Source organism: Schistocerca serialis, chromosome 7, assembly GCF_023864345.2.
Source record: "Schistocerca serialis cubense isolate TAMUIC-IGC-003099 chromosome 7, iqSchSeri2.2, whole genome shotgun sequence".
Taxonomy (NCBI): domain Eukaryota; kingdom Metazoa; phylum Arthropoda; class Insecta; order Orthoptera; family Acrididae; genus Schistocerca; species Schistocerca serialis.
In genome coordinates, this window is record NC_064644.1 from 149,139,127 (window position 1) to 149,153,195 (window position 14,069).

At 43.3% G+C, this 14,069-nt stretch overlaps 1 protein-coding gene across 1 annotated transcript in view; it reads right to left on the bottom strand.

The window, feature by feature from the left end:
* The window catches only part of LOC126412939 (protein O-mannosyl-transferase TMTC1-like), a 685,657-nt gene that overhangs the window by 56,324 nt on the left and 615,264 nt on the right, over positions 1 to 14,069 (bottom strand). The window lies entirely within an intron of this gene.

Sequence of the window (14,069 nt, forward strand, 5' to 3'; positions counted from 1 at the left end):
CTTATTAATAAAGTTCTGTATTTACTTTAGTAGCCTGTTTACTAATGTTCATTAATTTTTTTAAAAATTGTTGTATTGCTATAAATTACCTTGATTGGCGATAGCGGCGTGTTTTAAAAGGTAGTGTATTGCCGTACTGCAAGCTTCTGTGTTTTTTTAAGAATATATTTTTTTAAATTGTTGTATTGCTACAAATTACTTGATTGCCGTTAGCGGCGTGCTTAAAAGGCTGTTTCTTGCCTTACTGCTAGTTTCTGTAAGATACGAATAACAAATTTGTGAAAATCTCAACTCGACAGTAAGCTACTAGAAATTTGGCCCCGTTTCCCAACTTGTGGTGTGGCTTGTCGTAACCGTAACCACTGTGTGTGTCATAACTGCTAAAGTATCTGACAAAATTTGGCACAAGAACCTACACATAGGTTTGGTTGTTAGGTTGATATGGGAGGGTGGGGGGGGAGGGGGGGGAGGCAGCGGGAGGGAAAGGGACCAAACAGCGAGGTCAGCGATTACATTAGATTAGTGAAGGATGCGGAACCATTCTGGCATTTGGTTGAAGCGGTTTAGGGAGATCACAGAAAACTTACATCAGTACGGTTGGACAAGGGTTTGAACCACTGCACCACCTCGCTCGGTGTACACACATAGAGCTGGGCGAAACGGAATGGTAAAGTAAAGCCTTTCACGAACTGGATTTGTGAAAAGTCTTGATTGGAGCATTCTAAATTGCATGTTATGCTTTTCCCAAAATCACTGTCAGACTAAGATGTACTTCTGGTTTTAGGCTAAACAAAACGACTTCTGCATATGGACTGCAAGCAGAACACAAATTTCATTTAATAAATGCTGCATATGGTAGTCTACAGCTGTGAATTCAATGAATGTGAGTATACTACCATTTCATGTATTTATGAAATGAGAATTGTACTACAGTATAGGGCCGGCAGTGGTGGCCGAGCGGTTCTAGGCGCTACAGTCTGGAACCGCGCGACCGCTACGGTCGCAGATTCGAATCCTGCCTCGGGCATGGATGTGTGTGATGTCCTTAGGTTAGTTAGGTTTAAGTAGTTCTAAGTTCTAGGGCATTGATGACCGTAGAGGTTAAGTCCCATAGTGCTCAGAGCCATTTGAACCATTTGAACTACAGTATAAATTCAATGTGCTAGTTTTGTTGAGCCTGAAAATACATCTGTATCCTAGATCTGACATGATTTTTCTACTTGTGTAGCATTTAATGGAGGACAGATCGACCAAGACTTTCCCAAAATTTCAATATGTGTCAAATCGGAATAGTCGCCTACGTCCCTGTGGAATAATTCTTGGACCATGTTCTCGAAATTAAAGCTCATGGTGCAAGCCCATAACCGGGCTATTAGCCTGACTGCCGGAACAGTGCAGACTTCGCCACGGCACCAGGGAAGGGTAGGGTGGTGAGCTCATCGCCCCGGCAGGCTTTCACCACTGGGAAAAAACCCCAGTACTCATTTAATAACAAGCAAGTTGGTGCTGGGGCCATCCTGGACGGACTGGAATGGCGTAAGCTTCCCGCCCCTATCGAGGATTAAACACTGGACATCCAGGGCCGGAGTGTATGTGGACGGGCTGCAGTACGTTTCATAGATACATCCCATGTGTGCTCGATAAGATTTAAGTCGGGGAAATGGCCTGATCAGGTCACTTGTGGATCATCGTCATGTTCCAATAGCTCCTCAAATTGCGCAATTCAATGCGGTCGCGCATTGTTATGGGTACAAAAAATGTCAGCGCTGAATGTACCCCTCAGAAGACACACATGTAGAAGGAGTACAGTGTCACAACAACGTTGACTCCTGAGTATACCATGGTCAAATATTTGGAGCGCCAAAATGATTAAAAAATGGTTCAAATGGCTCTGAGCACTATGGGACTTAACATCTGTGGTCATCAGTTCCCTAGAACTTAGAAGTACTTAAACCTAACTAACCTAACGACGTCACACAACACCCAGTCATCACGAGGCAGAGAAAATCCCTGACCCCGCCGGGAATCGAACCCTGGAACCCGGGCGTGGGAAGCGAGAACGCTACCGCACGACCACGAGATGCGGACAAAATGATTATGTGCGACACTACTGGACGAGTTCTCGTATGGTGAGAGATGAGAATACGTAATGGATCCAGAAAATATTATCGATCATTATCATTTGGTGGTCCAGGTATTATAGTGTGGCGAGGTGTAATGCTGCATGGACTAACTAACTTCGACATCTTTGAACACAGTACATTCACTGGTCAAAGTTATTGTGACATATGTGTTCCTTTCCCACGTGTATCTGTTCAGGGGTGCAGTCGGCCCTGCCTTCAGTGTTATGGTTGACAATCCGCCACTGCATCGATCATCGCCTACTCCTTCTCCCGACTTAAATCCATCGAGCACATGTAGGTTGCAGCGGGGAAACGTATTGCAACTCTTCCAGATGCAGCAATGACAATCCAACAGTGTGAGCAGAGCCAGAGCAGGAACGGAACGCTGTAGCAAAGGAACACCTTACCAGACTTGTGGCCAGAATCGTAGAACGTTACAGAGCATACACTGTCGTCCGCGGTGATCACACAACATATTAAGAACCATGCCCCACCTTTTTAGTGACCACAGAAACAATATTAAACGCTGTCACGTCATTGTAATCGTTTTCCTTGGGCAAAAGTGTCATTTTTGTTAGCCTCATTGGCTATTGCTTTGAGTTACCTTTTGTTCTGCGCTGTAGCATATATTGTCCAAGTTTCATCGACATGTTATATGGCAGCGACAAAGCTACTTTCTTCTTGCGTTTTGCTCACCACTGTATCAAAATAGCATTGCTCCCGAGTCGTACCTGTTAAACGAATAATACATTCCACGCTGGACCACATTACACTTTTTATTGACTAATAGTAAAATGAGTTTTCAGATGAAAAGATTTGTCTGTTTTTATCATAACGTCTTTATCACTGTTGCTGAAACTTTTGTAATTTAAAATAAATCTGCCCCATTCGTGACTTGTCACTGAAATTCCCTTCCTCAGATTTCCATCTCGAACCACTTGTGCATAAAGAGCTCTGTGCGGTCAAGGTGTTACATGCGAGCCTGCAACGTATTTGCTGCCTGAAAACTCTTCATTGCAGTGAATTCGTGCTGTACCTCTGACTCATTAACATCTCCGTCCTAACAATGTTTTATTCGCCCTCCTGCAACATCTTGGGTTCTCGGAATTTTCGATCGCAGCAATTTTGTTCAGGAGCCGAAACTCATTAAAAGCTCCATCCGGACAGGGTCTAATACATGGCCCCAACTTCTTCTTCTTAACAGCGGTCTGTGGCGGTCTGCCACGTACCGAGTCTTTTCACTGCACAAGCTATGCCAGCTTTCCCTCGCACATTATTAAGTAACTGAACTTTAAAATCATTTCCCTAGCCACATAAACGGCTTTGAAATCATTGATGGTGAGCCGTGAATTGTGACACATTCGTCGTCCTCGGCGCTGGCAGTGCGTATCTAAATTAATTTGGCGGCCTGGCACGCGAGAGGTCGCGTGCACAGCACGGCAAACGGTCGGAGCGCCACAATGGACCAGCGACAGGCACCAATGGTGGCGCGGAGGAGAGGATAATTGGCCAGCGAACGGAAGACTGCTAGCAGGAAAAAAAAAATAGTTCAAATGGCTCTAAGCACTATGGGACTTAACATCTGAAGTCATCAGTCCCCTAGATTCAGAAATACTTAAACCTAACTAACCTAAGGACATCACACACATCCATGTCCGAGGCACGACTCGAAAATACGAGCGTGGCAGCAGCGTGGTTCCGTACTAAAGCCCCTAGAACCGCTCGGCTACAGCGGCCGGCAAACTGCTAGACACATGGAGGTCGAGGATTTCCTTTTGGACTCACGTTTGGAAGGATGATGGTTCAAACCCGCATCCGCCCATCCTGATGTAAGTTTTCTCTAATTTCCCTAAATCGCTTCAGGAAAATACCGGGATGGTTCCTGTGAAATGGCACGGCCAATTTCCTTCCCCGTCCTTCCCTAATCAGAGCTTGTGCTTCGTCTCTAAAGACCTCGTTGTCGGCGAGACGTTAAACACTAATCTCTTCCTGCTATCCTTTTGGAGTGACGAAACAGGAAATTGTGGCGGAGCAGCGAGGTAGTTTGGTGAGTGGTCGGCCGTGGCTGATAGCCGTCTGGTATCAACAAGAAACTTCGTCCTGGATGGAGCAGTGGACGGCCCTGGGCTTTGTGGATCCAAGGAATGCCGTGCAGCTGGGAACCAAGAGCTGGTTGCCGTGGGTGCACGGTAGAGAAGTATATGTTTGCTGTGGTGAATGCTGGCTGTAGTGGAAACGGCTGAGGCACTGGCCTAGTTACTGTGGTAAGTTGCCAAGTGGTTACGTGGTGGGTCTAGTGTACTAAACGGAAAGGGTGCTATCTGAAGGAAGTGTACCTAATAAATTTTAATTCTCGTCGCTGTTGGATCTCATTCTTTTGCCATTCCGAAATTCCGTGGGCACCGGAGTATACAGACTCTTGTGTTTGTCTGCTTAGTTTTAAGTACGGTGTCAACTTTGGTTGGGTATTTTTGAAATTCGATTTGAGGATTAGATCTGTTATTGAGTGTCTCGTACGCTTTCACTGTGTGTTGACATTTCGGTCTCGCCTGAATGAACTGGAAGGGTCTGAATTATTGGCATTCTATTTATTTTTGTAATGTGTCGTTCAACTGTATACTCATTTGTGGCCTCATATCGTAACGTTGATTGAGTTTTATAGCGGAAAGTTGATTAAAATGCTTTATCTGTGTTAGTTCGTGAGTTTTTATTTGTTTTTCTGAGTGTTGGGTTCCTCGGTGGTTGCTTATTCTGCATGTGCTCCAGATTGTTCATATCTATTTATAAATGGAATTACATTTTCTTTAGAAGTTACGCTAACATGACCTCCAATGCTTACCACTGTCATTAGATCCCTGCACCACAACACTGTGTTGCGAACTATTTTTCTGTTTCCTGTGTACTTCAATTTCTTTCAAGAATCTATTAAAATAAATAATGTTTAGAATCATAAAATTATAACCCTGTTATGTATAAAAAACAGACCGCATGAGTGTACATGTTAAGTCCAACATCTCCTCTCAAACACTTGGATCAATGTCAGCCAAATGTGGCACTGGATCAGCAGGCCTCGTAACTCCCTAGCCCCAAGTGAAGCAGAGTTATAACCAAAAATGTGTTTTTTTCAGTCCCTGCTGTATAGTCTGCCCTTCACTGCAGGCTTGTTGTATTCGAACTGTGGTGGCCTGCCAAATCGAATTGCTCTGCTTCGCAGCCTATATTTCATGAGTTGGAAATGGTTCTTGGAGCCTAAACAGTTTAACAATTGCTTTGTGTTGAAGTAGCATCAGCCTGCATTATCGACCCACATTGCACAGTGGCCTGCATGATGCCATTAGGGGTAGATAAGTGACTTTCAAGCCCTCGGTTTGTAGCCTCGCAATGCATGACAGGCATGTCTTGGGAGTAGTATCGGTCTGATTCATTGAACATTATTGAAGGGCTACATGTGCTGATGAACAAATTTGGAAACATGTTAAGAAGACTGGAGGAGATTATGGATAGAGTGAGGAGGTGGAGGAAATGGACAGAGACAGGGGAGGACAGGGAGATGCCTGAAGCAGGTGGAAGGCGTAGACAAGTATTGGGCAGGTGGGAAAGGAAGAGGTGCAAATAGAGAGAGGAAGAGTGACAGGAGAATATAGTCAGAGAGAGAGGGAGGAAGATATAGAGAAAGGGACGTGGACAAAGAGAGGGGAGAAGGAGAAGAAAAAACAGGGAGAGTTGGGAGGATGAGAAGCACAGATAGAGGAGAGAGGATGAGGTGGCAGACAAAGGAAGGAAGAAGTGACACAGATATGGGCAGGAGGATGTACGTTCAATAGCTTTGTCAAGAACATTTTTCTTTCAGTTGTCAGTCTTCTGATTGGTTTCAAGGAACCTGTATCCTCAATTATTTGCTGAATGTGTTGCAATCAGTCTTCCTCTACAGCTTTTACCCTTTACAACTAGTTTAGTACCATGGACGTTAATCCCTGATGTGCTAACGGAAGTCCTACCATTCTGTTCTTTCTTCTTGTCAGCGTCTTCTATATATTCCTTTCCTCTCCAATTCTGTGGAGAACCTCCTCATCCCTTACTTTAACCGTCCACCTAATTTTCAACATTCGTCTCTTGCACCACATTGCAAATGCTTCGGTTCTCTTCTGTTCCAGGTTTTCCACAGTCCATATTTCACTACTGTACAATGCTGTGCTCCAAACGTATCTTCTCAGAAAGTTCTTCCTCAAATTAAGGGCTGTATTTGATACTAGTAGACTTATCTCTGGAAGGATTGACCTATTTGCCAGTACTAATCTGCTTTTGATGTCCTCCCAGCTCCATCCGACATTTGTTATTTTACGGCCTAGGTAGCAGAATTCCATAACATCATCTACTTCGTGACCATCATTTCTGGTATTAAGCTTCTCGCTTTTCTCATTCCTGCTGCTTCTCATTATTTTTGTCTTTCTTCGATTTACTCTCAGTTCATATTCTGTACTCTGACTGGTTATTCCATTCAGGAGGGTAACATTTTCATCAGTGGATATCCTCTCGGCCTGAATTTTTAATTCCACTCTTGAACTGTTTTTTCATTTTCATCATTGGTTCCTCGGTGTATGGATTGAACAGCAGGGGCGAAAGACTGGTTACCTGTCCCTAATAAGAGCCCTCTGTTCTTCTACTTACACTCTTCTTACTCTCACTTGGTTTTGTACATATTGTATTCCTAAGGCTTATCCCTATTTTCAAGAATTTCGAACATTTTGCTACATTTGGCACTGTCGAACGCTTTTCTCAGGTCGACAGATTCTATGAACATGTCTTGATTTTTCTTTAGTCTTGCTTCGATTATCAAAACACGTCAGAATTGCCTCTTGTGCCTGTACCTTTCCTATGGCCAGACTGCTCATCATCTAACACATCCTCAATTGTTTTTTCATTCTCCTTTGTATTATTCTTGTCAGCAGCTTGGGTGCGTGAGCTGTTAAGCTGATTATGCGATAATTATTGCACTTCTCGGTTGTTGATATTTTCGGAACTGTTTGGACGATGCTTTTCTGAAAGTCAGATGGTATGCAACTAGCCACATACATTCTATACACCAACGTGAATAGTCCTTTTCTTGCTACTTCCACCTATGATTTTTGAAATTACGATGGAATGTTATGTATCCCTTGTGACTTATTTGATCTTGAGTCGTCCAAAGCTGTTTTAAATTCTGATTCTAATACTGAATCCTCTATCTCTTTCCTTCCTACTAGAGATGGGCAAAACTGTTCTTTTCAGTGATCGGAACAGAACTGTTCACTCCCTGAAATGAACTAGCTCTTTTTCATGACTCACCACTCATTCACAACAGAAAATAAATGGAAGGCACATTGCCCTTTAAACTGGGTTTATTCCAGTACTATACCTGTATTTTGATCTTATTTGATCCTATTTTGAAGTAACACAGATAATGAGTAACAATTTTGTATTGTTTATTGAAATTTCCATGATATGACAAAGTTTTTGATTATTGATTTATTTTGCACTATCGTGGTTTTTTGGGTGATCAGAAAATGTTGTAACTTGAGATTTACATTAACAATATATTTGGCTATAATCTATTAAAATGTCATTAACCTCGTACAAATACATCACAAGTCATATATTTTTAAAGTGAACATTTCCTTCCGAAGACGCCTAAAATCGCAAAATCCGTACTACAATAAGAAAAAAAATATATAAATTTGGCTGTAAGACCAAAGTGCTGCATATAGCCTTCCGCAGAATAAAACAAGGAAAATATTGGTGTATCACTTTTGCTATACGTTTATCGGTTCGCTCGTAATTAAAGTATAAATTCGAGTGACCATAATAAAAAATCCTATAGTAAGAGGAGCCGTCAGGAACCTAATCTGATCAGTTTAAACAAATAAAAATAAAATAAAAACAAATTATGTATACATATCATAATTATGTAATATACATATCGGTATTACTACGAAGAACAATATCCAGTAGAGACGAACTCCGATGCAGAGGCGCTGAGTCGAGCCGTGTGCTGTATTACTGCGTGAGCTAAGACCGCAGAGACCAGAGTGACACCTGAGTTGCTTTGCTCAACACTCTGGCTAGAGTCGAGAACTGTGGGGTGAGCGTTGAGCGGGCGAGTTCCAAGAGTGGGGGGAGCGGTGAACGGCCACCACTCACCCGCTCGGAGACAAATCGTCCGTTCTCTTGAGAGCAGGTTGTTGCAAGTAGTTCTTATGTTCTCCGCTAGGAGGCTCTCTGTCCTGTTGCTTGCATCAACTGCCTGGAGGGCAGGACATGCGACTGAAACGATCGCTGACGGAGTGCTATGCTAAGTTAAGGTGCGCCAGACACTGCACGCGGCAGAGGAAGCACAGAGATGGCACTGAAACACAAAATCCAATGGGGCACTGCACAATGCAGGCAGCCAAGGCAGAAGCAGGGTAGAGGCCGGCGCTGGCTGTGTTGTGTGGCGTGCAGTGTGCTCTGACCAGCAGAGGCCCCACTGGCCTGCTCTCTCTCTCTCTCTCTCTCTCTCTCTCTGCCGTGGGAAACGTTTGGAGCTACCGTTCTTTTTTTCTGAATCACTGATTGTTCACTCCTTTGAAAGATTCAACTCTATGAATTAGTTCAGGAGCGGATCCCCCATCTCTACTTCCTACCACGTCATCAGACAAGCCTTCATCCTCGTAGCGGCTTTAAATGCACTCTTTTCTCCTACCTGATCTCTCCTCTGCACTAACAGTTAAATCCCCATTGCGTTACTAATGTTACCGTCCTTGCTTTTAATTTCATCTGATTCAGTCCTGCCGACAATAGTTTCTTTCTCTCTTTATTCACATTTTTCATGCAACCATTTCGCCTCAAAGCTCCCTATTTATTTCATTCCTTTTATTTCTGTATTCCTGAATTTCCCTGTACATTTTAGTACTTCCTTCTTTCATCGTTCAACTGAAATATTTCTGCTGTCACCCACGGTTTATTCGCAGTTACCTTTCTTGAACTTATGTTTTGCTTTAAAACTTCTGTGGCTGCCATTTTTTGAGATGTCCATCCGTCTTAAACTGATCTGTCTAATGAACCTTTGCTGTTCTCCTTAGAGAACTTCAAGCCGTATCTTCATTCCTTAGTACTTCCATGTCCCACTTCTTTGCATATTGTGTCTTTCAGACGAGTCTCTTAAACTCTAGCCTACTCTTCATCACTATAAAATTATGAGCTGAATCTATGTCTGCACCTGGGTATGCTTTATAATCCATTATCTGATATAAGAATATCTGCTTGACCATGATATAACATAGCTGAAATTTTTCTGTTGCTCCTGGAATTTTCGATGTATACTTCTTCCTCTGGCGATTTTTGAACAAGGTATTTTGCTATTACTAGCTGAAATTTATTGCAGAACGAACTTTGTCATTTTTCTCTTAAGTTTTATAGTATCAAGCCCATATTTTTCCTTATCTCTTTCTCCTACTCCTTCACCTACAACCGCATTCCAGTCCCCCATGACTATGAAATTTACATCTCCCTTTACATATTGAATTTCCCATTCAGTATCATGACATGCTTCCTCTGTCTCTTCATCTTCAGCTTGCGATGTCGTCATGAATACCTGAAGTATGGTTGTCGGTGTTGCTAGCGATTCTGGCGAAAACAACCCTATCACTGCACTGTTCACAGAAAGACATTCTCTGCCTCACCTTCCTATTCATAATGAATCACGCTCCAGTTATCCCATTTGCTGCTACTATTGATATCACCCTATCCTCATCTGACCAGATATCGTTGTCTTCTTTACATTTCTCTTCACTGAGCCCCACTTTATTTAGATTTAGCCTTTGCGTTCCCCTTTTCAGATTTTCTAGCTTCCCTACCACGTTCAAGCTTCTGACATTCCCTTCCCCGAATAATAGAACGTTATCCTTTCTTTGGTTACTCGATCTTCATCTCATGGTGACCCTCCCCGCGACAATCCCTTCCTGGAGTTCCGAATGGGCGACTGTTCCAGAATCTTTTTGAAGTGGAGAGATCATCATGACACTTTTTCAGTTACAGGCCTTATGTTCTGTGTAAAAACATTATATGTCTTAATGTAGCGGTTTTCATTGAATTCTGCATCCCCATACCGTTGATCATTGGTGCTTCTTCCAACTCTTGGGGCAGTTCACCACCCCAAGGGAAGAAACAGCCGCGAAGCTCGGTCCGCTCACCCATCCTATTTGACAAGGCCGTTGGCAGAATGAGGGTGAGTTTTTATGCTGGAAGTCTTTGACTTCTAAACCTGAATATTTTTATTCTAAATTTAAGCGGCAGAGGCGATCGAATTCGGGACCGAGAAAGCTCTGATTACTAATCAAAAATATTACCCATGGGCCACGGGTGTAGAATGCATAAGTGGGTGAAATAGCGGTGGAAAGTCTAGTTACACCAATAAGTTGTTTGGGATGTGTGACTGGAGTAGATGTGATAAGACAACCAATGTGCCACCTGTTATTGCAGGTAGCGTTTGTCAGGATCACTACTTATTTCTCGTATTTGAAGCTTTTTGTTTATTAAGAGGAAACTGCTGGTGTTTTGGCTTTGATTTGGTGACAAGATGAAGGTGAAGGGCCACCGTTGAGTGATTTGTTGTTTTCATTGGTTGTCCTCAGCGAATCTGTTGTAAGATGGCGTGGTGCGTTGTGTACCTGATGTAGCGGCCACAGTCACGTGAAAGCTCATCCAATTTTGATTGATCTGATTTTATTTATTTGATCGCTAAGTGAACGTATCAGAATGACCTAGGATTCGTCATTATAATACAATGAAAATAGGTAGCTCAAAATATACTTTGAAACGCAATGAATGTTTATCATCAGCAGAAGAGTCAACTACCTCTAGATTATGTATTCTGTTTTCCAGGGGAGACTGGATTCACTCATTTATTATTCCTCTTCCACCTAGTGCTTGTAGATTGTTTAGTAATATTTTATGGTCAACAGTGTCACAAGCCTCGGACAGCTCTAGGACCATGCCTGTACCACTGAGGGCCGCCCGGTTGGCCGTGTTGTCTAACGCACGACATTCCGGGCGGGAAGGACCGCCTGGTCCCCGGCACGAATCCGCCCGGCGGATTTGTGTCGAGGTCTGGTGAACAGGCCAGTCTGGGGATGGTTTTTAGGCGGTTTTCCATCTGCCTCGGGGACTGTGGGCTGGTTCCCCTTATTCCGCCGCAGTTACACTATGTCGGCGATTCCTGCGCAAACAAGTTCTCCACGTACGCGTACGCCACCATTACTCTACCACGCAAACATAGGGGTTACACTCGTCTGGTGTGAGACGTTCCCTGTGGGGGTCCAACAGGGGCCAAACCACACAATAGCCCTGAATGAGTGGTTCGGTCTGGGGCGGTGGCGGGGTGAAGTGGATCGCGGTAGTCGTCGTGGTGTTATGGACCACTGAGGCTGCGGCGGGGACGGAGCCTCTCCGTCGTTTCTAGGTCCCTGGTTAACATACATACATACATACAATGTGTGTTCAACAGTCGTTCATGTCAAGAGCTTCAAGTACCACTTCCACTAACTCTGTAATGGGCGATATTGTACTTCTCTCACTTCAGAAACCCAACCTTGCCTCGTTAAAAAGGTTGTATATATTCACGTAACTAACTAATCTGTATTTCATGGTTGCGTCAGTTATGTCTTTGTTTCCTACTGTCTCCAGTGTGATTTCTGCATAGCATGTTGAGCTAATCATGTAATCTCTTGTACCTGTGACTCCTTGATTAGAGACTCCTTCTGTCTAACTCATCTTTGTCATTGTCTTTGTGTTAATAATGACTGAAGCGTTACCCACGTAAACTAGTAACGCTACAAAGTGGCGACTATTTCGCAGTTCAAACTTTGCACGTTGTTCATCATTACCTTGGTGCGGCATTGCACATACCACAGTCCTGACAGTCTCTAGTCTTATTTTCTCTGCTTCTGCCCAGGGTACTTCTCAGAGAAAGGCTTTCATTGATCATCTATTCTGTGTGTACCTAACAGAGCTCCAGCGTTGACGAGTACTTTGGATAGCACTCTTACGGCTGTGTCACTGACAGTATTATTGCAGTGTTCACAACCACCTGTAAAGTGTGCAGGACAGGGATTTTGCTGTGGTCATGTAGTGGTAGCCAGGCAAAGTTCATATCTATTTCACTTGTAGCTGTATTGGTTTGTCGATTTTTTTCCCATTGCACTGCCTTTCTTAGCCAAGAATAGATGCAGGCACTACAGCCCCAAGTAAATGCCTTACTGCAGAGACATTCAATTATATCATGTAGCAGGTCTCAGCTACGCCATTGACATGTGCTCTTCGCTTTGTTGGAACTCAGGCTGATGCTTATCTGGAGAAATTTAAGTATATTGTAGGGATATAGATACCTGTCCAGAAACACATGTAGCAGTTTACTTTTCTGTTTCTTGAGCACTGTGTTACGTGGCAGTTTATACACCAAACTGTCACATAACATATTTTATAATGTAAATTGCACTTCCCAATAGTCAAAATAGTCGATCATTTAATGCGTCATTGTAACTGCTGACAACATTCAAATAATGATAATGATTGGTTAAGTAATTACTTCTTTTCTTGCTTTCCCCTCAGTATAGTGATAGGGAACTCTTACTTCCTCCAGGCTCCGGATCCCTTTCAAGATAGCTCGTTGTAGAATAATGGAACATGTTTTGTGTTCTCGTATTATGACGTTCTTAGATAATACAAATCTCCTTCATCATAACCAACATGGATTCCGCAAACAGAGATCATGTGAAACTCAGCTCGCCCTATTTGCCCAAGAAATTCACAGTGCCGTAGACACTGGCGAGCAGATTGATGCCGTATTCCTGGACTTCAGGAAGGCATTTGATACGGTTCCGCACTTACGTTTAGTGAAAAAAATACGAGCTTACGGAATATCGGACCAGGTTTGTGATTGGATTCAGGATTTCCTAGAAGGAAGAACACAACATGTCATTCTTAACGGTTCAAAATCTGCAGATGTAGAGGTAATTTCGGGAGTACCGCAGGGAAGCGTGATAGGACCTTTATTGTTTACAATATACATAAATGACTTAGTTGACAACATCGGTAGCTCCGTGAGGCTATTTGCAGATGACACGGTTGTCTACAAGAAAGTAGCAACATCAGAAGACTCGTACGTACTCCAGGAGGACCTGCAGAGGATTAATGCATGGTGCGACAGCTGGCAGCTTTCCCTAAACGTAGATAAATGTAATATAATGCGCATACTTAGGGGCAGAAATCCATTCCAGTACGATTATGCCATAGGTGGTAAATCATTGGAAGCGGTAACGACCGTAAAATACTTAGGAGTTACTATCCGGAGCGATCTGAAGTGGAATGATCACATAAAACAAATAGTGGGAAAAGCAGGCGCCAGGTTGAGATTCATAGGAAGAATTCTAAGAAAATGTGACTCACCGACGAAAGAAGTAGCTTACAAAACGCTTGTTCGTCCGATTCTTGAGTATTGCTCATCAGTATGGGACCCTTACCAGGTTGGATTAATAGAAGAGATAGACATGATCCAGCGAAAAGCAGCGCGATTCGTCATGGGGACATTTAGTCAGCGCGAGAGCGTTACGGAGATGCTGAACAAGCTCCAGTGGCGGACACTTCAAGAAAGGCGTTACGCAATACGGAGAAGTTTATTATCGAAATTACGAGAGAGCACATTCCGGGAAGAGATGGGCAACATATTACTACCGCCCACATATATCTCGCGTAATGATCACAACGAAAAGATCCGAGAAATTAGAGCAAATACGGAGACTTACAAGCAGTCGTTCTTCCCACGCACAATTCGTGAATGGAACAGGGAAGGGGGGATCAGATAGTGGTACAATAAGTACCCTCCGCCACACACCGTAAGGTGGCTCGCGGAGTATAGATGTAGATGTAGATATA